The following is a 26187-nucleotide window of genomic DNA, read 5'->3' as shown; positions in this document are numbered from 1 at the left end:
TGGTAAAATCTAGAAAACCCTAGGTTAGAGGACTAATTGAGGTACTCTGCTTGTGGTATAAACCGTCAAAGTGAGTTGTGTGTGGATGCACCACTCCACCACCATGCCTTGCTAAAATTTTCGCACACAGTCGTGCCGCGCCACAGACCTGCGAGCCGCGACTGTGTCAAAATCTGCAGTTTTGTTTTCTTATTGTATAATGTTGTTTGTGTGGGTGCCATTATATTTTTTTTGCAGATGCAACCAGCCAAGAGAGGTCGCACAAAGTCCACAAGTACCGGTCCTCGTGGTGCCCATCCTCGAGAACCCCTCTCCAGACGATTCCTGGGACCTGCACAGAAGGAGAGGTTTGCTCAATTGACCTCTCGCACCATTCTCCCAGAGAAGCTGATTGTCCCGAAGGACGATAGCGAGTACAACACGCTTTGGAGTTACTTTGAACACCGGAAGTGGGACCGTGTGTTTGAACCATATACAGAAATCAATATGGATATTGTAAGGGAGTTCTATGCAAATGCCACCAAACTTACTCCAGAAACTGTCGCCTACAATTACGAGACGTTTGTTAGGGGTCACACCATCCGCTTTGACCGACAAGCGATCAGCGACTTTTTGGGTAATCCGCTGCAGTTACCTGAAGCTGAAAAATGCTATTATAGACATCATCTATTGGAAACATCATACAGGTTGGATGATGTTACGAGGAAGATCTGTACAAGTGGAAAAGGACCGGTACTTGGAAAGAATGGTGCCCCAATCCACTACCACAGGAAAGATCTAAACGTCGATGCTCGAGCTGTGTTGTCAATCATGAGTTACAACATCCGACCCCGGGCACATGTTACCACCATTCCTATGGATGCAGCATTACTGATGAGAGTCCTCATGTCCCGACACTCAGTGGACATAGCATTCATTATGGCACAAGAGTAGAGGAGAGAAGCTCTGAGTGATACTGAGCACGGGATTAATGATAAATGTGTATTGCCATTTCCTGGTCTGATTATGGGGCTATGCCATGCTGAGGGAGTGGATTGTTCCGATAAGGGACACTTATTAATTCACTCTACCATTGATGATGTTTATATTGACAGGTTTTGCAAGACCCCATTCGAGAAGGAACAGCAAGCTGCGACAACAAGCTCTCAAGAAGGACCGTCTGCAGGCCCTCCTCCCACCTTTGATCCACTAGTAGCCCATCGCTATTATGCCTCCATGTGGGAAGCCAGTCAGAGGTCTCATGTTTTCCTGCACGATGCGATGCAACAGCAGTACAAGAACTCTATATGTGCCCTTGAGGAGCGTACCTTTCCCACTCGGGAGAGCTATTTCACCTATTGTGGATGGCCGGAATCCGATCCTTATCATGTGAGGGGTGGGGCCACTAGTGGAGTTGAGCAGCCAGGGCAGACTGAGCAGGTGCATGAGGAGGACAGCTTGTCAGATGATGAGGATCATATGTGGTGATCGTGAGGAATGAGAGAATATTATGGATTCTTCTCTTTTGTTTTTGTTGACTGATGATATTTTATTTCTTGTCATTTAGTATTAGTTCTTGTTTATGGATCTTAGGTGATATTTATATCACCATGACTCAGTAGTGTTAGAACAAGATTTGTTCTGATCAATTATCTTAGTTTTGATGATAACAATAATATGAATTTTGCTTAAGATAATATGGTACTCTAATCCAATGCAATTTCCTTTTCAGGAAATATATAAAGAGTATGCATAATTCAGCGCTCAGAAGCTTTGTCTCAAGGGTTCAGCATGCAACATCAGAACATGGTCTGGCAAGACATCAGAAGATGGTCGAAGCAGAATCAGAACATGGGTCTATGGAAGCATCAGAAGAACATGAGATCAGAAGCACTGAAGTTCTGATGGTATCACGCACAGAAGCACTTCAAGTTCAGAAGATCAGAAGATGCTTTGCACCAAGCTGTTTAACTCTGATGATATTCAAACGTTGTATTCACAAACATCAGATCAGAAGGAAGTACAAGTGGCAGGCTACGCTGACTGACAAAAGGAACGTTAGAAGCTATTAAAGGCAACGTCAGTAGACACAGCGTGAACAAGGCTCGAGGTAGTTGACAAAAGCGTATAACATTAAATGCGATGCTGTACGGAACACGCAAAGCATTAAATGCACTCAACGGTCATCTTCTCCAACGCCTATAAATATGAAGTTCTGATGAGAAGCAAGGTTAACCAATTCTTAACGATTCTGAACAAAAACAACTCATATTAACTTGCTGAAACACCGTTCTATTCAAAGCTCAGAATCTTCATCTTCATCAAAGCTCACTACATTGCTGTTGTAATATATTAGTGAGATTAAGCTTAAACGTTAAGAGAAATATCACAGTTTGTGATTATAGATTTTAAGAAGCAATTGTAATACTCTTAGAATTGATTACATTAAGTTGTAAGGAACTAGAGTGATCGTGTGGATCAGAATACTCTAGGAAGTCTTAGAGGTTATCTAAGCAGGTTGTAACTAGAGTGATCGTGTGGATCAGAATACTCTAGAAAGTCTTAGAGGGTATCTAAGCAGTTGTTCCTGGAGTGATCAGTGTGTGATCAGAAGACTCTAGAAGACTTAGTTGCTGACTAAGTGGAGAACCATTGTAATCCGTGCGATTAGTGGATTAAATCCTCAGTTGAGGTAAATCATCTCTGCGGGGGTGGACTGGAGTAGTTTAGTTAACAACGAACCAGGATAAAAATAACTGTGCAATTTATTTTTATCGGTCAAGTTTTTAAAGCTACACTTATTCAAACCCCCCCTTTCTAAGTGTTTTTCTATCCTTCAAGTAGAAAACTTTGATGGTGAAAACTTTGAATACTGGAAAGATAAACTGGAAAGTTATTTTCTTGGTCTAGATGGTGATCTATGGGATCTTCTGATGGATGGTTACAAACATCCGGTAAATGCCAGTGGCGTAAAGCTGACTAGGCAAGAAATGAGCGATGATCAGAAGAAGCTTTTCAGGAATCATCATAAATGCAGAACTGTTTTGCTGAATGCTATCTCTCATGCTGAGTATGAGAAGATATCTAACAGGGAAACGGCCTATGACATATATGAGTCCTTGAAAATGACTCATGAAGGAAATGCTCAAGTCAAGGAGACTAAAGCTCTCGCTTTAATCCAGAAGTATGAAGCCTTCAAGATGGAGGATGATGAAGACATTGAAAAGATGTTTTCAAGATTTCAAACTCTTACTGCTGGATTGAGAGTTCTTGACAAGGGATACACCAAGGCTGATCACGTAAAGAAGATCATCAGAAGCTTACCCAGAAGATGGGGTCCTATGGTGACTGCATTTAAGATTGCGAAGAATCTAAATGAAGTCTCTTTGGAAGAGCTGATCAGTGCCCTGAGGAGTCATGAAATTGAACTGGATGCAAACGAGCCTCAAAAGAAAGGTAAGTTTATTGCATTAAAATCCAATATCAAGAAATGCACTAACGCTTTTCAGGCTAGAGAAAAAGATCCTGAAGAATCAGAATCCGAAGAAGAAGATGAACTGTCCTTGATCTCCAGAAGGCTAAATCAACTCTGGAAGAACAAGCAAAGGAAGTTCAGAGGCGTCAGAAGTTCAAAGAAATTTGAACGTGGAGAATCTTCTGATGACAGAAGATTTGACAAGAAGAAGGTCATGTGCTATGAATGCAATGAGCCTGGACACTTCAAGAATGAATGTCCAAAACTTCAGAAGGAAAATCCCAAGAAGAAGTTTCATAAGAAGAAAGGTCTTATGGCAACCTGGGATGAGTCAGAAGATGATTCAGACTCTGAAGATGAGCAGGCTAACTGTGCGCTGATGGCGACAGAAGATGACGAATCAGAATCTACATCAGAATCAGATTCTGAAGAGGTATTTTCTGAACTTACTAGAGATGAGTTAGTTTCCAGTCTAACAGAACTTCTGGAATTCAAGTCTCAGATTAGTCTCAAATACAAAAAGCTGAAAAAGCTATTTGAATTTGAAACAAAGAAGCTTGAGTTGGAGAATTCTGAATTAAAAGAAAAACTTTTAAAATTATCCAATAATGTTGGATCTCCTTCTGATTCAGAAAAATCCACTCCTAGTCTAAACCATATTCTGAAAGAATATGATTTAAGTTTCAGGAAGTTCTTATCTAGAAGTATTGGCAGAAGTCAACTAGCTTCTATGATATATGCTGTGTCTGGAAACAAAAGAGTCGGCATTGGTTTTGAGGGTGAAACCCCATACAAACTTGAACCTGTTGATAAGATGAAAATCACATACAAGCCATTGTATGATCAGTTCAAGTATGGCCACTCACATGATATTAGGCACACTTCACATGCTCAAAGTTTTCACATTACACACACTAAGAAGCATGTGACACAACCTAGGAAATATCATGAAACTCATATTAAGAATTATCATGCTGTTCCTCCTATTGCTTACAATGTTAAAACCAAGTTCAATCAGAACTTGAGAAAATCTAACAAGAAAGGACCCAAGAAAATGTGGGTACCTAAGGATAAGATTATTCCTATTGCAGATATCCTTGGCTGCAAAAAGGACAAAGCACAACATGTCGTGGTACCTGGACTCTGGATGCTCACGACACATGACAGGAAGAAGGTCTATGTTCCAAGACCTGGTGCTTAAGTCTGGAGGAGAAGTCAAGTTTGGAGGAGATCAGAAGGGCAAGATAATTGGCTCTGGAACTATAAAGTCTGGTAACTCTCCTTCCATTTCTAATGTACTTCTTGTAGAAGGATTAACACATAACCTCTTATCTATCAGTCAATTGAGTGACAATGGTTATGATATAATCTTTAATCAAAAGTCTTGCAAGGCTGTAAATCAGAAGGATGGCTCAATCCTATTTACAGGCAAGAGGAAGAACAACATTTATAAGACAGATCTGCAAGATCTTATGAGTCAGAAGGTGACTTGTCTTATGTCTGCTTCTGAAGAGCAGTGGGTCTGGCACAGAAGATTAGGTCATGCTAGTTTGAGAAAGATTTCTCAGATTAACAAACTGGATCTTGTCAGAGGACTCCCTAATCTGAAATTCAAATCAGATGCTCTTTGTGAAGCATGTCAGAAGGGCAAGTTCTCCAAACCTGCATTCAAGTCCAAGAATGTTGTTTCTACCTCAAGGCCATTAGAACTCTTGCACATTGATCTGTTTGGCCCAGTCAAAACAGCATCTGTCAGAGGGAAGAAATATGGATTAGTCATCGTAGATGATTATAGCCGCTGGACATGGGTAAAATTCTTGAAACACAAGGATGAGTCTCATTCAGTGTTCTTTGATTTCTGCATTCAGATTCAATCTGAAAAAGAGTGTAAAATCATAAAGGTTAGAAGTGATCATGGTGGTGAATTTGAGAACAGATTCTTTGAAGAGTTCTTCAAAGAAAATGGTATTGCCCATGATTTCTCTTGTCCTAGAACTCCACAGCAAAATGGAGTTGTAGAACGAAAGAATAGGACTCTGCAAGAAATGGCCAGAACCATGATCAATGAAACCAATATGGCTAAGCATTTCTGGGCAGAAGCAATAAACACTGCATGCTATATTCAGAATAGAATCTCTATCAGACCTATTCTAAATAAGACCCCTTATGAATTGTGGAAGAATATAAAGCCCAACATTTCATATTTCCATCCTTTTGGATGTGTATGCTTTATTCTGAACACTAAAGATCATCTTGGTAAGTTTGATTCCAAAGCACAAAAATGTTTCCTTCTTGGATATTCTGAACGCTCAAAAGGCTACAGAGTATACAATACTGAAACATTGATTGTAGAAGAATCAATCAATATCAGGTTTGATGATAAGCTTGGTTCTGAAAAACCAAAGCAGTTTGATAATTTTGCAGATTGTGATATTGATGTATCAGAAGTTGTTGAGCCAAGAAGCAACGCATCAGAAGCAGAGCTTCTCAGAAGCAAAGAATCTGAAGATCAAGTATCAGCTTCTCTGGAGAATCTAAGCATTTCTGAAGAACCATCTGTCAGAAGATCATCCAGACTCATTTCTGGTCATTCAGAAGATGTCATTCTTGGAAAGAAGGATGATCCAATCAGAACAAGAGCATTCCTTAAGAACAATGCAGACTGTCAATTAGGTCTTGTATCTTTGATCGAGCCAACTTCTGTTGATCATGCTCTAGAAGATCCAGACTGGATAATTGCTATGCAAGAAGAACTGAATCAGTTTACAAGGAATGATGTTTGGGATCTTGTTCCTAGACCAGATGGATTCAATATAATCGGTACAAAATGGGTCTTGAGAAACAAGCTCAGTGAGAAAGGTGAAGTGGTAAGGAACAAAGCCAGACTGGTGGCTCAGGGTTATAGTCAGCAAGAAGGGATTGACTATACAGAAACCTTTGCACCAGTGGCCAGGTTAGAATCTATTCGTCTATTAATTTCATTTGCCACTCAACATAACATCACTCTCTATCAGATGGATGTTAAGAGTGCCTTCTTAAATGGTTATATAGATGAAGAAGTTTATGTCCATCAACCTCCTGGTTTTGAAGACTCCATGTCTCCTAATCATGTTTTTAAACTAAAGAAATCGTTGTACGGATTGAAACAAGCTCCCAGAGCTTGGTATGAACGCTTAAGTTCTTTCCTTCTGGATAATGGTTTCACTAGAGGAAAAGTGGACACTACTCTCTTTTGTAAAACCTTTAAAAGGGATATTTTAATTTGTCAAATATATGTAGATGATATTATTTTTGGAACATCTAATGCTACACTTGGAAAGGAGTTTGCTGAGTCTATGCAGGCTGAGTTTGAAATGAGCATGATGGGAGAACTCAAGTATTTCCTTGGAATACAAATAAATCAAACATCAGAAGGAACGTATGTTCACCAAACCAAGTATGTGAAGGAACTTCTGAAGAAGTTTAATCTTCTAGACTGCAAAGAAGCCAAAACTCCTATGCATCCAACATGCATCCTAGGTAAGGATGAGGTAAGTAAGAAGGTAGATCAGAAGTTATACAGAGGTATGATTGGATCTCTTCTATATTTGACTGCTTCTAGACCTGACATTCTGTTCAGTGTTTGTTTGTGTGCTAGATTCCAATCAGATCCTAGAGAATCTCATTTAACCGCTGTTAAGAGAATTCTAAGGTACCTGAAAGGTACTACTAATGTTGGCTTAGTTTACAGAAAATCTAAAGAATACAACTTAGTAGGATTCTGCGATGCTGACTATGCTGGAGACAGAATTGAAAGAAAGAGTACTTCAGGAAGTTGCCAATTTCTTGGAAGTCATTTGATCTCCTGGTATAGCAAGAAGCAAGCAACTATTGCTCTATCAACAACAGAAGCAGAATATGTCGCTGCTGCTGGTTGCAGTACACAGATGCTCTGGATGAAGAGTCAGCTAGAAGATTATCAGATATATGAGAGTAACATTCCTATATTCTGTGATAATACTTCTGCTATATGTTTATCAAAGAATCCTATTCTTCATTCAAAAGCTAAACATATTGAGATTAAACATCATTTCATAAGGGACTATGTTCAGAAGGGTGTTCTATCTTTAAACTTTGTGGATACAGACCATCAATGGGCTGATATCTTTACAAAACCCCTGGCTGAAGATAGGTTTAAGTTCATTCTGAAGAACATCAGTATGGATTTATGCCCAGAATGAGAAGATGAGAAGTTCTTATGTATGAGTATCTTCTGAAATGAAAGTGGATTATTTTTTAATCAGAAGTTCTGATTGAAATCTTTTAGAAATTATGATTCGGTTATTACTAACGTTTCATTGTCTAAGTTGATTCAGAACCTCTTGTAAATCAAAACAGCTGTAACGTTTTATCTCGGATGGTAAACCTGTCTTTACTGTTCATGGATAAGCGCGTGTGCAGTTGAAGGGACGCCGACCATAGGTAACTGTGCTAGTCACCTCATTTGTCTTTATTATCTCTCCTCATGTCACGTAACATTAAATGCTATCCATCATTTGTTTCATTTTATTTTCTTTTAAATACTCTTCAAACGCTTCTCCTTCCCTCTTATATTTTCTCTGTTACACTCTGTCTCTGTTTTCTTTCTCTATCTCTTTGCATTCATATCAAACCCTAGCTGTTCATTATCTGCAAATCCATCATGAACTCTTCATCAAGCCCAGGAAACCATGAAAATGATCAAAACAAAAAGAGAAAAGCTGTTGAAACATCTTCTTCCAAACCCAAAAAGATAAAGATCACCTATGACCCTCTCAAGGTGAATCCATTCGAAGCAAAGTTGTCTGGAAACTATTCTAGACGTGTGTTTCAACCCCCTGGTGAAAGCCCTCCATCATCTCCATCTTCTTCCTCATCTTTTTACCTTCAAGACTCAACTTCCTCTTCATCTAACCTTTCCTCTCCCTCAACCCATTACAAAGAAATCTCTTCATCTTCACCTGCTGAGAATGTTGTTTCTGATAGAGATTGTGGAAGATCTGCATCAGAATCAAGTCTCCCTAACCCCTCGCCTGGAAGCCCAAGAAGCAGTCAATGATGCGTTTCACTCCTTCATGGAAAGGAAAACTGCAAATTATGACAGGGTTCAAGACATGCTGGCGCAGATTTTGTCTTAGCTAGGGTCTTAGTCTTTGGTCTTAGTAGTTTTATTTCCTTGTTGCATCTGCTTGTTAAACATCTTCTCATGTAATATCTTTTGATTATCAATGAAAAGTTTCTTTGTTTTGCATTTCATTGATTTTGTTTGTCGTTTTATACATCTGAATCTTTTGATATATTCTTTTTGATGTTATGACAAAAAGGGGGAGAAGATAAATGATAAATGATTTGATTAATCTATCAGTTGCTGGGTAAAGCTCCCACACATTTACTAACAAGAACTGCAAGTTCTATATGGTTTAAGTGTTTTGCAGGTATAAAGAAGTGAAGAGAATCTTCAAAGCAAACACAAGAAGCAAAACCATAAGAAGTGTTATTCTGTAAAAAGAATAAGCTTATGGAAACTGACGCAAGCTGAGTGCTGTCAAGCTTCAGAATCAGAAGCACTGATAATAGAATTTGATCCATATTTGTCTATTTGCTCTGACAAAATTCTATTTGCTCTGATACATTATTTTAGCCTATATGGCTCTGATACATATCATGTGTTCTAATATACATTTTATGTTCTGACTCGATCATGCTGACTTTTGTCGTTTAGTTTTGTTCTGTAACATTTCAGGATGTAGAGATGCTCTGATGATGCTCTGGTACATTCAACAATGTTCTGATACAAATCTAGCATGAAGTGATGTTGGTAGATATTCAAAGCTCTGAAGCTATCCGAGGGAAGCAGAAATCAGAAGCTGTGAATGTTCTAAAGATCCAGAAAACTCAAGTTCTGAAGCTGTCCTAAATGGAAGCAGAAATCAGAAGCTGTGAATGTTCTGAAGATCAAAGAAATTCAAGTTCTGAAGCTGTCCTAGATGGAAGCAGGAATCAGAAGTTGTGAATGTTCTGATGATCAAAGAAATTCAAGTTCTGAAGCTGTCCTAAATGGAAGCAGGAATCAGAAGCTATGAGTGTTCTAGGGATCTAAAGAAATTCAAGTTCTGAAGCTGTCCAATGGAAGCAGAAGTCAGAAGCTATAAATTCTCTGAAGACAAAAGCTTATGTGATCATCTCTACCGAAATAATCAGGGAAGTCTTTTATTAAAGTTCTTCGAGTATTTATTTCAGGGGGAGATTATTTATCTCAGGGGGAGATTTTTAATCTCAGGGGGAGACATATTCACATGCTTATGCTATAGCTGTGTAATTTGTCTTTTGCCGTCTGCTCTTTCTGATCGCAAATTCATATCATTTATATATGTTTTTGTCATCATCAAAAAGGGGGAGATTGTTAGAACAAGATTTGTTCTGATCAATTATCTTAGTTTTGATGATAACAATAATATGAATTTTGCTTAAGATAATATGGTACTCTAATCCAATGCAATTTCCTTTTCAGGAAATATATAAAGAGTATGCATAATTCAGCGCTCAGAAGCTTTGTCTCAAGGGTTCAGCATGCAACATCAGAACATGGTCTGGCAAGACATCCGAAGATGGTCGAAGCAGAATCAGAACATGGGTCTATGGAAGCATCAGAAGAACATGAGATCAGAAGCACTAAAGTTCTGATGGTATCACGCACAGAAGCACTTCAAGGTCAGAAGATCAGAAGATGCTTTGCACCAAGCTGTTTAACTCTGATGATATTCAAACGTTGTATTCACAAACATCAGATCAGAAGGAAGTACAAGTGGCAGGCTACGCTGACTGACAAAAGGAACGTTAGAAGCTATTAAAGGCAACGTCAGTAGACACAGCGTGAACAAGGCTTGAGGTAGTTGACAAAAGCGTATAACATTAAATGCGATGCTGTACGGAACACGCAAAGCATTAAATGCACTCAACGGTCATCTTCTCCAACGCCTATAAATATGAAGTTCTGATGAGAAGCAAGGTTAACCAATTCTTAACGATTCTGAACAAAAACAACTCATATTAACTTGCTGAAACACCGTTCTATTCAAAGCTCAGAATCTTCATCTTCATCAAAGCTCACTACATTGCTGTTGTAATATATTAGTGAGATTAAGCTTAAACGTTAAGAGAAATATCACAGTTTGTGATTATAGCTTTTAAGAAGCAATTGTAATACTCTTAGAATTGATTACATTAAGTTGTAAGGAACTAGAGTGATCGTGTGGATCAGAATACTCTAGGAAGTCTTAGAGGTTATCTAAGCAGGTTGTAACTAGAGTGATCGTGTGGATCAGAATACTCTAGAAAGTCTTAGAGGGTATCTAAGCAGTTGTTCCTGGAGTGATCAGTGTGTGATCAGAAGACTCTAGAAGACTTAGTTGCTGACTAAGTGGAGAACCATTGTAATCCGTGCGATTAGTGGATTAAATCCTCAGTTGAGGTAAATCATCTCTGCGGGGGTGGACTGGAGTAGTTTAGTTAACAACGAACCAGGATAAAAATAACTGTGCAATTTATTTTTATCGGTCAAGTTTTTAAAGCTACACTTATTCAAACCCCCCCTTTCTAAGTGTTTTTCTATCCTTCAAGTAGTTTAATATTTCTGTTTAAATAATTTGATTTCTATTACTTTTTCCCCAATTTAGAATGAGTACTACCACAAAAAAATGAAAATCTCAAGCGAAGTACCAACAATGGAGCAACATGCGTAAAAGTGGTAATGAGTGAATTTTTTCAAAAAAATTAAAGTTTTCACTTTCTTTTTCAATAAAAGTGACAAGGCAGGTATGAATTTTTGAACTTAAACTCTTAGTATGTGCATGAAACGTAGGTTGTTAGTAAATACTGGCAGAAGTTCTTTATGGTACATGATTTTTGTTGGATCAGCTTAGCCTTAACCATTGTGAGGAAAGCTTTCCATTGTTTACTATATGCAGGAGATGATCGATTATTTTGACTTGTTTGTATTATGCTAAACCGTTTGTCACATCGTTTGTGGAAATCTGTGGAAGTGATTTAGGCATTTGTTTGAATATGAGAGTTTCTTTGAGCCGATTCCATCTTAAAACTTATTTTCTTCTATGAGAGTGTGATCCTTTGCTAACCATTCTTTGAGCCTGAGGTCAAGATAAGTTTCATCATATGCACCAAGGAAACACCTGGTGAGTTTTGATCTCAATAAAAAGTTTTGTTTTGGACCATCAAACCATAAACTCTGGTGATGTGTTTTCTCTTTTACCTTTTTAGAAAGTAGGGGAGCATTCATAGAATCTGAATACAGGTTGATCTCCAAGTTGGGGAGAGTCATAATCAAAAGAAGAGTAAGTATACAGATGGTGATTTGCAAAGAACGAAAGAAATTCGTAGCTTGAAAAAAAAAAGAAAACAAAAGAAGAACAAAGCTTGAAAGTAAACGGTTGTTGAAAAAAAAAACATCGAGCTACGAGTGAAAAAGAGGAATGAGTGAGAAAGTTAAAGGTATAAAGAAAAAGGAAGGAGTTATGATTCGGATGCTTCCCTAGAATAGGAACAACCCTTGATTATCTTCTTTTCTTTGAATCTAAACCACATTACAACTCTGGAAAGACCTTCTGATTCTCAGATTCCACTGGACTTGATGCTAACAATATGGTGAACGTATAATATGGATTCTTGTTGATTTAATTGTTTGGATGAGTGTTTAACCCCTCTATTATTTATCATACTTTTTTATGAGAGTGATTAGTGCTGATTCAATTGCAATTGTGTAGTGTTTTGAACTTCTGGAGGTAATTTTCTTTCAAAATCTGTTTCATGTGTATGTTCTGAGTTTGCAGGAAGAGAAAGATTATCTGACTTGGTTATTGAATCAAACCACTTGGAAAAAAAAAACATTTTGGAAAACTTATTGCATGATTGTTGGTATGTTTTGTTGTATTCATTGAGGTAAGTAATTTTGTTTAGGGACAAACAAAACTCTAAGTTGGGGAGAGTTTGTTAGGAGTGAATTAGTAGTGTTTTCATTTGTCAAATTAACTACCTTTTGAGCTGGAAGTGAACATATCTTGTGCTTTTTAAGGATTTTATAGTTAGAATTGAACTTTAGAGGTTCGATGCTAATTGTAGAACAACTTGCGTCACTTTGGGTGTTATTTGTGCAGATATTGAAGTTTAGAAGTAAATAAGAAGAAACACGCAGGTGTAGAGCTTCTAGAGAGGAAGAATCACAAAGAAGGAAGGTGAAACAAAGGCCGAGTCGCGCCAATAAGGAGCGAGTTGCGCCATCCCTTCAGACCTGGGTTCGCGCCGCGCCAATACGTGCCGAGGCGCGAAGGTTGCGTTACAAGGATGAATTGTTATAAATAGAAGCCCTAATCCTCATAAGAGGGAGATCCTTGGTGAACGAATTTCAGAGAGCAATCCTATTCTAGAGCAGAAAACAACTTCCGACGGAGAATTCAACATCAATTGAACACATTCCCTTGATGAAGATGAATCCTTCCATGAAATATTGTGTGTTCTTCATGGCTATGGAGAGCTAAACCCCATTGTGTTGAGTTTAAGGTAGTAGTTAACCTATGAAGATGCAATTACTTTAATTAATTCCTGTGAACAATTGTTTAAGCTTTATTATCAATGAAAAACCTTGCTTTTATTTTATATCATTGTTGAACTATCAATCGAGAGATAGGGTTTATACTTTTGCCCTAGGTTTTTACATTGATTTGTTGATTAATACTTAGAGATGAGGTTTTGAAGAAGTTTTCATAAATCATCGTGGTTAATGAAGGATAGAAAAACACTTAGAAAGGGGGGATTGAATAAGTGTGACTTTAAATCTTGGACGATAAAAACAAATTGCACAATTATTTTTATCCTGGTTCGCTGTTAACGAAGCTACTCCAGTCCACCCCCGCAGAGATGATTTACCTCAACCTGAGGATTTAATCCACTAATCGCACGGATTACAATGGTTTTCCACTTAGTCCACGACTAAGTCTTCCAGAGTATACAGATCACAACTTGATCACTCCAGGAACACTGCTTAGACAACTTCTAAGACTTTTCTAGAGTCTACTGATCAACACGATCACTCTAGGCTTAGTTCACTCCTAAGACTTCCCTAGAGTATTCTGATCAACACGATCACTCTAGTTACAAACTGCTCAGCCAACTGCCAAGACTTCCTAGAGTATACTGATCACACGATCACTCTAGTTCCTTACAATTTAATGTAATCTATTCAAGAGTTTACAAATGCTTCTTAAAAGCGATAATCACAAACTGTGATATTTCTCTTATCGTTTAAGCTTAATCTCACTAAGATATTACAACAGCAATGTAGTGAGCTTTGATGAAGATGAAGATTCTGAGTTTAGATTTGAACAGCGTTTCAGCAAGTTTGATATAAGTTGTTTTGGTGCAGAATCGTTAACCTTGCTTCTCATCAGAACTTCATATTTATAGGCGTTGAGAAGATGACCGTTGAGTGCATTTAATGCTTTGCGTGTTCCGTACAGCATTGCATTTAATGTTATACGCTTTTGTCAACTACCTCGAGCCTTGTTCACGCTGTGTCTACTGACGTTGCCTTTAGTAGCTTTAACGTTCCTTTTGTCAGTCAGCGTAGTCTGCCACCTGTACTTCCTTCTGATCTGATGTTTGTGAATACGACGTTTGAATATCATCAGAGTCAAAACAGCTTGGTGCATAGCATCTTCTGATCTTCTGATCTTGAAGTGCTTCTGTTGCGTGATACCATCTTCTGATCTTCAGTGCTTCTGATCTCATGTTCTTCTGATGCTTCCATAGACCCATGTTCTGATTCTGCTTCGACCATCTTCTGATGTCTTGCCAGACCATGTTCTGATGTTGCATGCTGAACCATTTGAGACACAACTTCTGAGCGCTGAATTATGCGTACTCTTTATATATTTCCTGAAAGGGAAATTGCATTGGATTAGAGTACCATATTATCTTAAGCAAAATTCATATTATTGTTATCATCAAAACTAAGATAATTGATAAGAACAAATCTTGTTCTAACAATCTCCCCCTTTTTGATGATGACAAAAACATATATAAATGATATGAATTTGCGATCAGAAAGAGTAGACGGCAAAAGACAAATTACACAGCTATAGCATAAGCATATGAATATGTCTCCCCCTGAGATTAACAATCTCCCCCTGAGATAAATAATCTCCCCCTGAAATAAATACTCGAAGAACTTTGATAAAAGACTTCCCTGATTATTTCGGTAGAGACGATCATATAAGCTTCTGCCTTCAGAGAATTCATAGCTTCTGACTTCTGCTTCCATTGGACAGCTTCAGAACTTGAATTTCTTTAGATCCTTAGAACACTCACAGCTTCTGATTCCTGCTTCCATCGTGGACAGCTTCAGAACTTTAATTTCTTTGATCTTCAGAACATTCACAGCTTCTGACTTCTGCTTCCATTCAGGACAGCTTCAGAACTTGAATTTCTTTGATCTTCAGAACATTCACAGCTTCTGATTTCTGCTTCCATTCAGGACAGCTTCAGAACTTGAGTTTTCTGGATCTTTTAGAACATTCACATCTTCTGATTTCTGCTTCCCTCGGATAGCTTCAGAACTTTGAATGTCTACCAACATCACTTCATGCTAGATTTGTATCAGAACATTGTTGAATGTACCAGAGCATCATCAGAGCATCTCTACATCCTGAAATGTTACAGAACAAAAACTAAACGACAAAAGTCAGCATGAACGAGTTAGAACATAAAATGTATGTTTGAACACATTATATTTATCAGAGCCATATAGGCTGAAATAATGTATCAGAGCCATAACATTATATGTATCAGAGCAAATAGAATTTTGTCAGAACAGGATAGACAATGATATTCAAATTCTATTATCAGTGCTTCTGATCGTGCTTCTGATTCCTGAAGCTTGACAGCACTCAGCTTGCTTCAGTTTCCAAGAGCTTATTCCTTTCACAGAATAACGCTTCTTATGGTTTTGCTTCTAGTGTTTGCTTCTGAAGATTCACTTTACTTCTTTGTACCTGCAAAACACTTGAACCATATAGAACTTGCAGTTCTTGTTAGTGAAAGTGTGGGAGCCTTTACCCAGCAACTGATAGATTTAATCAAATCATTTAACATTTATCTTCTCCCCCTTTTTGTCATAACATCAAAAAGAATAAAAACGATTCAGAGACAAACAAGACGAAACACACGAAGGAAGAAGATGATGTCATTAAGGTTCAACCATTGGGTACAGAAGTACAAAATGAAAAGATCAAATGCACAGAAACAAAACATATGCAAAGAAAAGAAAGAAACAGTATAGACTCAATCTAAGATGGCCCTAGTCTTGACAAGATCTTGGCCATCATCTTTTTAACATCGTTGTTGTGTCCTTCTTGCCTCTCAATGAAAGCATCATACTTCTCATTGAGTGAGCTTTGCTCATCCTGTCTCCTCTGAATTTCTTCTAGAGTCCTTGCAAGACGAGAAGATTCATCAGAAGAAGCTTCACCGCTTTCAACCACAGGAATGGCATGTTGATCTGCAGCTTCCATAGAAGTATCATTTGCTGGGATATCCTCAACAGGGTCTGATTCAGCAACATGATCTTCAGCATCTGTTTCTTGCATAGAAGCATCTCCATATTCTGCAGCAGGAATTTCAGAATCTCCATTCTCAAGAGCTTGAAGAATGGCAGCTAGATTCCTGGGAGCAGAAGGGCCTTCAACTTCTGGTGGGTAAACAACTTCTGGGATGACCAAGTTTGGATCTTTCTCAGACGGGTTTTCCCTCAGATAGTCAAAGAGAGTCTTGAAGTCTCCAAGCAGAACAGGGTGCTTAGGAACAAAGATAACCATGTCCCTGCATGGGTTTGCTTCCATTGCAGCAGCCAGCCTTAATTGTTCCATCTCATCCACAAAGGGCTTCTCCTCAGCAGCAACACAATTTCTGAGAGGATGGTAGTATATACCATTATCTCCCTCCAGAAGGTAACCAGGGTAACCAGGGGCAGCAGCCACTAGTCTTTTCTGTACTCCCATTGCTTCTACTTGAAAATCCTTGCGAAATCTTCTCCAGAGATTTCTTGTAGAAACATCATCCAGACCATTTAGGAATGCATCCTTCAGAAGGTCTAGACTGCTAATCACCTCATGTCTGAAGAGTTCCAGGTATGTAGAAGGTTCAGGTTCAGGCGGATTGAAGGTGAATTTGTAGTCAGGGTAGAGAAGACAGTAGGGTTGGGATTTTCTGGTAGGTAATGGATGGGATATAGAAGGTGGAGGTGCGGTGGTTGAGGAAGAGGGGATATCTGAGAGAATGATTGATGAGGTTTGAGTATCAGATGGGATGGATTGAGGAGAGGGTGGAGTATTTGTAAAGGGGATTGGTGAGGGGGATTTATCAGAAGGAGTTGGTGGAAGAATACTTAAAGGTGTGGGGTTTAGAATGGGAGAGGAGAAGGATGATGGAGAAGAATTTAGTAAAGTGAAGTTTACTTTTGGTTCAGAAGGAGGTGATTGGAGAGAAGGTTTAGGGACAGAAGGAGGTGGAGTAAAGACATTTTTGGGAATTTGTACAGAAGAAGAAGAAGATCTGGTTCTGCGAAAGGAATCTCTGATCCTTTTATCTCTTCGTTCTTTAGAGTCCACCTTGTCAGGATCATAGGTGACCCTCAACTTCTTGGCTCTCTCAGCCTCATCTTCTTGTGCCTTTCTTTTTAGCCTTGCCTGACTTTCCTTTTTATCCTTCTTCAGAATATCATCTTTGGATGGAAGTACTCTGCCACGGATCCAAGCAGGATCAACGTCTGATTGCTTCCTCACACAATCTTCCAAGTAAAACTTGACAGCTTGATCAAGTTCTTTATGATACAAAGATATGAATCCTTCAACAGCAATTCTTCTTGACAGAATGTCAGGAAAGCTTGTGCACATAACAGGTACATTCTTAATGACTTCCAGTCCGAACAGATCAACACCATTGAAGATGGGACCTTGAGTTACTCCAAGAAAATGCGAGGCATTACAATTTCTGATGGAGTCCACCACTTTGCTTTCAATCAGAATGTCTGAAATCATCCTTCCGAAAGGAATGGTTGTTCTTGGAATATGAGGGTACTTCACCCTTTCATCTTCTCTTGAATCAAAGATAGAGGTTTTCAGATTCTCAAATAGAATATGAGAGATGTTGATCTCTATCTTTTTGCTAATGCAGAAAAGAGTATACTTGTGAGTCGGACTGATGTAGGAGGAGCAGCGCATCTTTTTTCTATGGTGAAGAGAACCCAGAATAATTTCAGCCCATACTTTATAAAAAGGCTTTAAGTTGCCCGTAAAATGAGAATCAGTTCCAACAGCTGTAGAGATTTGTTTTTCAACTAGAGCCCAGTCAACTGTATGTGGTTGAAACTCAGCCCAACCTTCTTCATCATTAAGACTGTACAGCTTTCTGATGAGTTTCTCAGTGATGATCACTTCATGCCCTAGCACGAATGAAATGATGGCAGTTGGGGTAACTGTTGCATGTACCCAAAATTCCTTTACAAGTTCAGGATAAGTTGGACCAACCAATCTATCAAGATATTTAGACCATCCTTGCTCAAGGATTCTTGCATCACACGGAAAGCCATTTGCTTTAAGGTTGTTGACGTCCACAGCCGATTCACATAGAACTTCCAGTTCTTTCGTGGGTATTAAGCATGTTTTCAACGGAGCATCATGTTTGCTAAAACGGTTTTGTGTGGAAGTGATACTATCTTTAGAGATTGATGAACGAGAAGATGGATTCATTATGATGATGCTTTGAGATCAAATCAAGAACTAGGGTTTGAAGAGAGATGCAACGAGGTGAATGCACAAAAGAGAGAGAAAGAGAGAAAAAAAAAATGGGAATGAAGATGAAACGGGTTATTTAAAAGATTTAAAAAGAAATCATTATGCATTTAATGAGAAATGACATTAGGAGAGAGAACACAGTAAATGAAATGATTTAATACAGTTACCTAGGTCGGCGTCTTTTCAACTGCACGCTTTGTACACACCGTACAGACACGTGTTCATCATCAGATAGTAGATGACAGCTGTAAATATCAGAGAGATTTTACGCCTTCAAATTCTGATTACTGCTTCTAATTTCTCTTCTGGAAATACTCCTTCTGAAGTGTGCTGATATAAATCTGAATGATCTTCTGATCCATTACTTCTGAAGTACACAGCTTCTGGAGGTTCACTTCTTTGTTCTGCAGCTTCTGATAAGACAAAACTGTATCTGCAGAAATTCTTAAGCTCTTTGTTTCATCAGAAACAAGTTTATCATCAAAACAGATGTTTATAGATTTGACCACAATCAATGTTTCAATGTTGTATATTCAGTAGCATTTAGAGCATTCAGAATACTCAAGATAGAAACATCAAAGCCTTAGAGGCAAACATCATAGATGGTTCCAAGACTAATAAGCTTCTTTTCTGAAATCCTACAAACAAGTTTCTTCGACAGATTTAAGAACCAGAACTTGGAAGACAATCTTTCTTCCCTTCAAGTGTTGAGAGCAACTTGAGTCCAGGTGTCATGTCATGTTGACTGTTGTCTTCTTTGTTATCAAGAGAATCTGCAAAAGAAATGATCTTTTTCTTTGGTACCCACATCTTCTTGGGTCCTTTCTTGTTAGATTTTCTCAAGTTCTGATTGAACTTGGGTTTAACATTATAAGCAATAGGAGGAACAGCATGATAATTCTTAATGTGAGTTTCATGATATTTCCTAGGTTGTGTCACATGCTTCTTGGTGTGTGTTATGTGAAAACTTTGTGCATGTGAAGTGTGCCTAATATCATGAGAGTGGCCATACTTGAACTGATCATACAATGGCTTGTATGTGAGTTTCATTTCATCAACAGGTTCAAGTTTGTATGGGGTTTCACCCTCATAACCAATGCCAACTCTTTTGTTTCCAGATACGGCATATATCATAGAAGCTAGCTGACTTCTGCCAATACTTCTAGATAAGAACTTCCTGAAACTTAAATCATATTCTTTCAGAATATGGTTTAGACTGGGAGTGGATTTTTCTGAATTAGAAGGAGATCCAACATCATTGGATAATTTTAAAAGTTTTTCTTTTAATTCAGAATTTTCCAACTCAAGCTTCTTTGTTTCAAATTCAAATTGCTTTTTCAGCTTTTTGTATTTGAGACTAATCTGAGACTTGAGTTCCAGAAGTTCAGTTAGACCGGAAACTAACTCATCTCTAGTAAGTTCAGAAAATACCTCTTCAGAATCTGATTCTGATGTAGATTCTGATCCGTCATCTTCTGTCGCCATCAGCGCACAGTTAGCTTGCTCATCCTCAGAGTCTGAATCATCTTCTGACTCATCCCAGGTTGCCATAAGACCTTTCTTCTTATGAAACTTCTTCTTGGGATTCTCCTTCTGAAGATTTGGACATTCATTCCTGAAGTGTCCTGATTCATTGCATTCATAGCACATGACCTTCTTCTTGTCAGATCTTCTTTCATCAGAAGATTCTCCACGTTCAAATTTCCTTGAACTTCTGAAGCCTCTGAACTTCCTTTGCTTGGTCTTCCAGAGTTGATTTAGTCTTCTGGAGATCAAGGACAGTTCATCTTCTTCTTCAGATTCTGATTCTTCAGGATCTTCTTCTTTAGCCTGAAAAGCGTTAGTGCATTTCTTGATATTTGATTTTAATGCAATAGACTTACCTTTCTTTTGAGGCTCATTTGCGTCCAGCTCTATTTCATGACTCCTCAAGGCACTGATAAGCTCTTCCAGAGAAACTTCATTCAGATTCTTCGCAATCTTGAATGCAGTCACCATCGGACCCCATCTTCTGGGTAAGCTTCTGATGATCTTCTTCACATGATCAGCCTTGGTATATCCTTTGTCAAGAACTCTCAATCCAGCAGTCAGAGTTTGAAATCTCGAAAACATCTTTTCAATGTCTTCATCATCCTCCATCTTGAAGGCTTCATACTTCTGGATTAAGGCTAGAGCTTTAGTCTCCTTGACTTGAGCATTTCCTTCATGAGTCATTTTCAAGGACTCATATATATCATAGGCTGTTTCCCTGTTTGATATTTTCTCATACTCAACATGAGAAATAGCATTCAGCAAAACAGTTCTGCATTTATGATGATTCCTGAAATGCTTCTTTTGATCATCATTCATTTCTTGCCTTGTCAGCTTTACGCCTCTGGCATTTACCGGATGTTTGTAACCATCCATCAGAAGATCCCAAAGATCACCATCTAGACCAAGAAAGTAACTTTCCAGTTTATCTTTCCAGTATTCAAAGTTTTCACCCTCAAATACCGGCGGTCTTGTATAACCATTGTTACCGTTGTATTGCTCAGCAGAGCCAGATGTAGATGCAGGTGGATTTGTCGGAGTTTCACCAGCCATCTTTTAAATGAAGCGTTTTTCTCTTCCTGAATCTTTTCTAAACACGGTTAAGTGCTTGCACCTTAGAACCGGCGCTCTGATGCCAATTGAAGGATAGAAAAACACTTAGAAAGGGGGGGATTGAATAAGTGTGACTTTAAATCTTGGACGATAAAAACAAATTGCACAATTATTTTTATCCTGGTTCGCTGTTAACGAAGCTACTCCAGTCCACCCCCGCAGAGATGATTTACCTCAACCTGAGGATTTAATCCACTAATCGCACGGATTACAATGGTTTTCCACTTAGTCCACGACTAAGTCTTCCAGAGTATACAGATCACAACTTGATCACTCCAGGAACACTGCTTAGACAACTTCTAAGACTTTTCTAGAGTCTACTGATCAACACGATCACTCAAGGCTTAGTTCACTCCTAAGACTTCCCTAGAGTATTCTGATCAACACGATCACTCTAGTTACAAACTGCTCAGCCAACTGCCAAGACTTCCTAGAGTATACTGATCACACGATCACTCTAGTTCCTTACAATTTAATGTAATCTATTCAAGAGTTTACAAATGCTTCTTAAAAGCGATAATCACAAACTGTGATATTTCTCTTATCGTTTAAGCTTAATCTCACTAAGATATTACAACAGCAATGTAGTGAGCTTTGATGAAGATGAAGATTCTGAGTTTAGATTTGAACAGCGTTTCAGCAAGTTTGATATAAGTTGTTTTGGTGCAGAATCGTTAACCTTGCTTCTCATCAGAACTTCATATTTATAGGCGTTGAGAAGATGACCGTTGAGTGCATTTAATGCTTTGCGTGTTCCGTACAGCATTGCATTTAATGTTATACGCTTTTGTCAACTACCTCGAGCCTTGTTCACGCTGTGTCTACTGACGTTGCCTTTAGTAGCTTTAACGTTCCTTTTGTCAGTCAGCGTAGTCTGCCACCTGTACTTCCTTCTGATCTGATGTTTGTGAATACGACGTTTGAATATCATCAGAGTCAAAACAGCTTGGTGCATAGCATCTTCTGATCTTCTGATCTTGAAGTGCTTCTGTTGCGTGATACCATCTTCTGATCTTCAGTGCTTCTGATCTCATGTTCTTCTGATGCTTCCATAGACCCATGTTCTGATTCTGCTTCGACCATCTTCTGATGTCTTGCCAGACCATGTTCTGATGTTGCATGCTGAACCATTTGAGACACAACTTCTGAGCGCTGAATTATGCGTACTCTTTATATATTTCCTGAAAGGGAAATTGCATTGGATTAGAGTACCATATTATCTTAAGCAAAATTCATATTATTGTTATCATCAAAACTAAGATAATTGATAAGAACAAATCTTGTTCTAACAGTTAATTCCCTTTATCTTTATAGTTATTCTGAGAGATCGAATATCATACCGGTAGAAAGCATTATCAATGGTGGTCTAACCTAAACGATAATCATAAATCAATTCCGATTAGTCCGAAAGAAAAAGCATTAGAAACATCAAGAGAATAAATCAACAATGAAAAACATGATTGTTATTGCAATTGCAAACTCAGAGTCATTACAAAGTAAAATCAGAGCTACCCCCTAGCATTGGGGGGTTTAGCTACTCATAGTATTCAAAGAAAACACAATAATGAATAAAGACATTACAAGAAATTGGAGGAGATTGAATCTTCAATTGCTTCCGTTCATGAAGATCTTCTTCTCTCCCAAACCCTTGCTTTCTCCAATCTTCTATTGTATTCTTTTCTCTAATCTGTCAAAAGTCCCTCTCTCCTTACACAAACTTCGTTTAAATAGTATTAGCATCAGTCTCAGTGTCTGCAAAAAGTCCAAAGTACCCTTAATGACAGGACATATTAAAACAGATCAAAAAGTGGAGTTTTCATTCGCATCCGTCGACACGGGCCGTGTTGATTCACACGGGTGCTTGTGTTGATTCTCTGACTCACGTAAGATTTAAATTCTGCCCAGACCTATCAACACGGGCTGTGTTGATTAACTCGGGTGCCAGTGTTGATCCACTGTTTTTAGCTCGTTCACTCCTTTCCTGAAGCTTTAACACGGGCCGTGTTGATGTACACGGGTGCCCGTGTTGACCTCCTGATTCTTCAACAATTCCCATCTTTCAGCCTTCCGGAGTCCCTCAAGTCCTGTCATTAGTTCCTCTTATCACACGCATCAACCTACAACACGAACACTACCAAACAAAGGCATAAAGAGGATCTTTTGACATAAACTTTAAACCAAATGCAATGCAATACTATAAATTAATAAATATGATAAACTTAACTTAAAAAGAAATAAAACAACCGAATATGTTACCGAGATGATGAATTTGTGCCGGATGAAAGACATAACTTGATAGAAATGGTGACCGATCAGGCACAAATTTAGTTGTTCGTCTATCAGATTCAACTTGGCCAAATTTTGTAACTTTTCTTGTTCTACCTGGCAAGGTTAAGTAGGAAGATGTATTTCACAAGTATATGAAGTTTTTATGCTTCGATCCTTAATTTTATATAATATCATGTGAGTGTACTGCAAATAGAACGTGCATAGGATAATAACCATGTAGAGCCGAGTGAACCTATAAGATAGGGAAACCCACCGAGATTAGTATCTCACCCCATTTATGTTGTTGTATTTTAGGTAGCTCGAGGCAGGAAAAGGGTAAGTGAAAGATCACCTTATGATTTTGAAGATGCTGATGTTTCATTTGTAATCTCTTGTGTTACTCTTAGTATTTTTATTAGGCATTAATGTATATCATCTTCCATGTTTTATACCAATCTGTGTATTTGGACTTGACTGTACAATATCGTTTAGGAACTTATGTATGCCATAGTACCAGTTGACTCCTTACATAATACTATTCTAGATATGTCTTTTATTAGGGCGTTAAAGTTGATTAACATTCCTCCTGACCTCCTTATCGACCATTTTATCGTCCACTCCACCAAATTATCACCCCACAAAGTTGAAATCCTAACCTCTTCCCCATTATTGGTTTTTGTTTCCTGAGGCAAACAAACATCAAATCTCTCATTTTTAGTCAACTAGGTATTTCCTCTTAATTGTATGACCACAACCTCTGATATTAAAGGACAAAATATTCATGGAACTCCATTGATCTCCCTTTACCCCAATCTTCTTCCTTTTTTGTCTTTATCAGCCATAACTTTGATTCCTTAGATATACACTTTATCTTCATCCATTCCTTTAATTCCCAATTCCTTCGCCTTCTTCCATGTTTTTATTGCCACTCCCTCTTCTCTACTATCTCAAAACCTTCAACTGTCTTACATAACGTTTGAATCAATTGTTGATTCACAACACAACTATGAACCCCTTGAGTAATTTTACTTCGAATAACTTGAATGGTTAGATGAACAATCTGGAACCCTAAATTGATTATTTTTCTAGGGGATTTTTAAAGGGACTGAAGGTGAAAAATAGGAGGCTTTGAAAACTCTACACTCCTTACGTAGACCCTAACTTGAAATGGACTTCTGACTGGATTGATTGACTTGGGTTGTGACAAGTTGAGAACCCGACCCATCATTGACTACTTGGACTTTATTTTTTGTTGCATGTGCCTTTCCTTAAACATACTAATTGTACTACCACATCCTCTGATATTATAGAAAAAAAATTCATGGAACTCCATTGATCTCCCTTTCCCCCAATCTTCTTTCTTTTTTGTCTTTGTCATCCATAACTTTAATTCCTTTTATGTACACTTTATCTTCATCCACTCTTTTAATTCCCAATTCCTTCGCCTTCTTCCATGTTATAGTCACCACACCTTCTTCTCTACTATCTTAAAACCTTCAATTGTCTTGCATAACGTCTGAATCAATTGTTGATTCACAACATATCTATGAACCCCCTTGAGAAATTTTCCTTCGAATAACCTGAATAGTTAGATGAACAATCTGGAACCCTGAATTGATTCTTTTGCTTGGGGATTTTTATAGGGACCAAAGCTGAAAAATAGGAGGCTTTGAAAACTTTACACTCCTTTGGTAGACCTCAACTTGAAATTGACTTCTGACTAGATTGATTGACTTGGGTTGTGACAAGTTGAGAACCCGACCCATCCATGACTACTTGGACTTTATTTTTTGTTTCATGTGCACTTCCTTAAACATATTAATTGTATTACCACATCCTATGATATTATAGCACAAAATTTTCATGGAACTCCATTGATCTCCCTTTCCCCTGATCTTCTTCCTTTTTTTTTTGTCAGACATAACTATGATTCCTTTGATGTACACTTTATCTTCATCCACACCTTTAATTCCCAATTCCTTTGCCTTCATCCATGTTTTTGTCGCCACTCCTTCTTCTCTACTATCTTAAAACCTTCAATTGTCTTGCATAACGTCTGAATCAATTGTTGATTCACAGCACAACGATGAACCCCTTGAGAAATTTTACTTCGAATAACCTGAATGGTTAGAAGAACAATTTGGAACCCTAAATTGATTCTTTTGCTTGGGGATTTTTAAAGGGACCAAAGCTGAAAATATGAGGTTTTGAAAACTCTACACTCCTTACGTAGACCCCAACTTGAAATTAACTTCTGACTGGATTGATTGACTTGGGTTGTGAAAAATTGACAACGCGGCACATCATTGACTACCTGGACTTTATTTTTTGTTGCACGTGCCTTTCCTTGAACATATTAATTGTATTACCACATCCTTTGATATTATAGGACAAATCTTCCTTTTTTGTCTTTTTCAGCCATAACTTTGATTCCTTCCCAATTCTTTCACCTTCTTTCTATGTTTTTGTAGCCACTCCTTCTTTTCTACTATTTCAAAACCTTCAATTGTGTTGCATAACGTCTGAATCAATTGTTGATTCACAACACAATGATGAACCCCTTGAAAAATTTTCCTTCGAAGAATCTGAATGGTTAGATGAACAATCTGAAACCCTAAATTGATTGTTTTGCTTGGGGATTTTTTTATAGGGACCAATACTGAAAAATAAGAGGCTTTGAAAACTTTACACTCCTTATGTAATCCCTAATTTGAAATTGACTTATAACTGGATTGGTTGACTTGGGTTTGACAAGTTGAGAACCCGACCCATCAATGACTACATGGACTTTATTTTTTGTTGCATGTGCCTTTCCTTAAACATCAAATGGGTTTTCTGAGTAAGCCCAACTACCACTCCCTTCTTGATTGTTTAAATGGTTGGCATTTCTTTGAAGCACCATGTAACCAATCACTTCATCATTTCTTAGAAGCACCATGTAAC

This window comes from Vicia villosa, linkage group LG1, assembly GCF_029867415.1.
Source record: "Vicia villosa cultivar HV-30 ecotype Madison, WI linkage group LG1, Vvil1.0, whole genome shotgun sequence".
In the NCBI taxonomy this organism is placed as follows: domain Eukaryota; kingdom Viridiplantae; phylum Streptophyta; class Magnoliopsida; order Fabales; family Fabaceae; genus Vicia; species Vicia villosa.
This window is presented reverse-complemented; position numbering follows the sequence as displayed.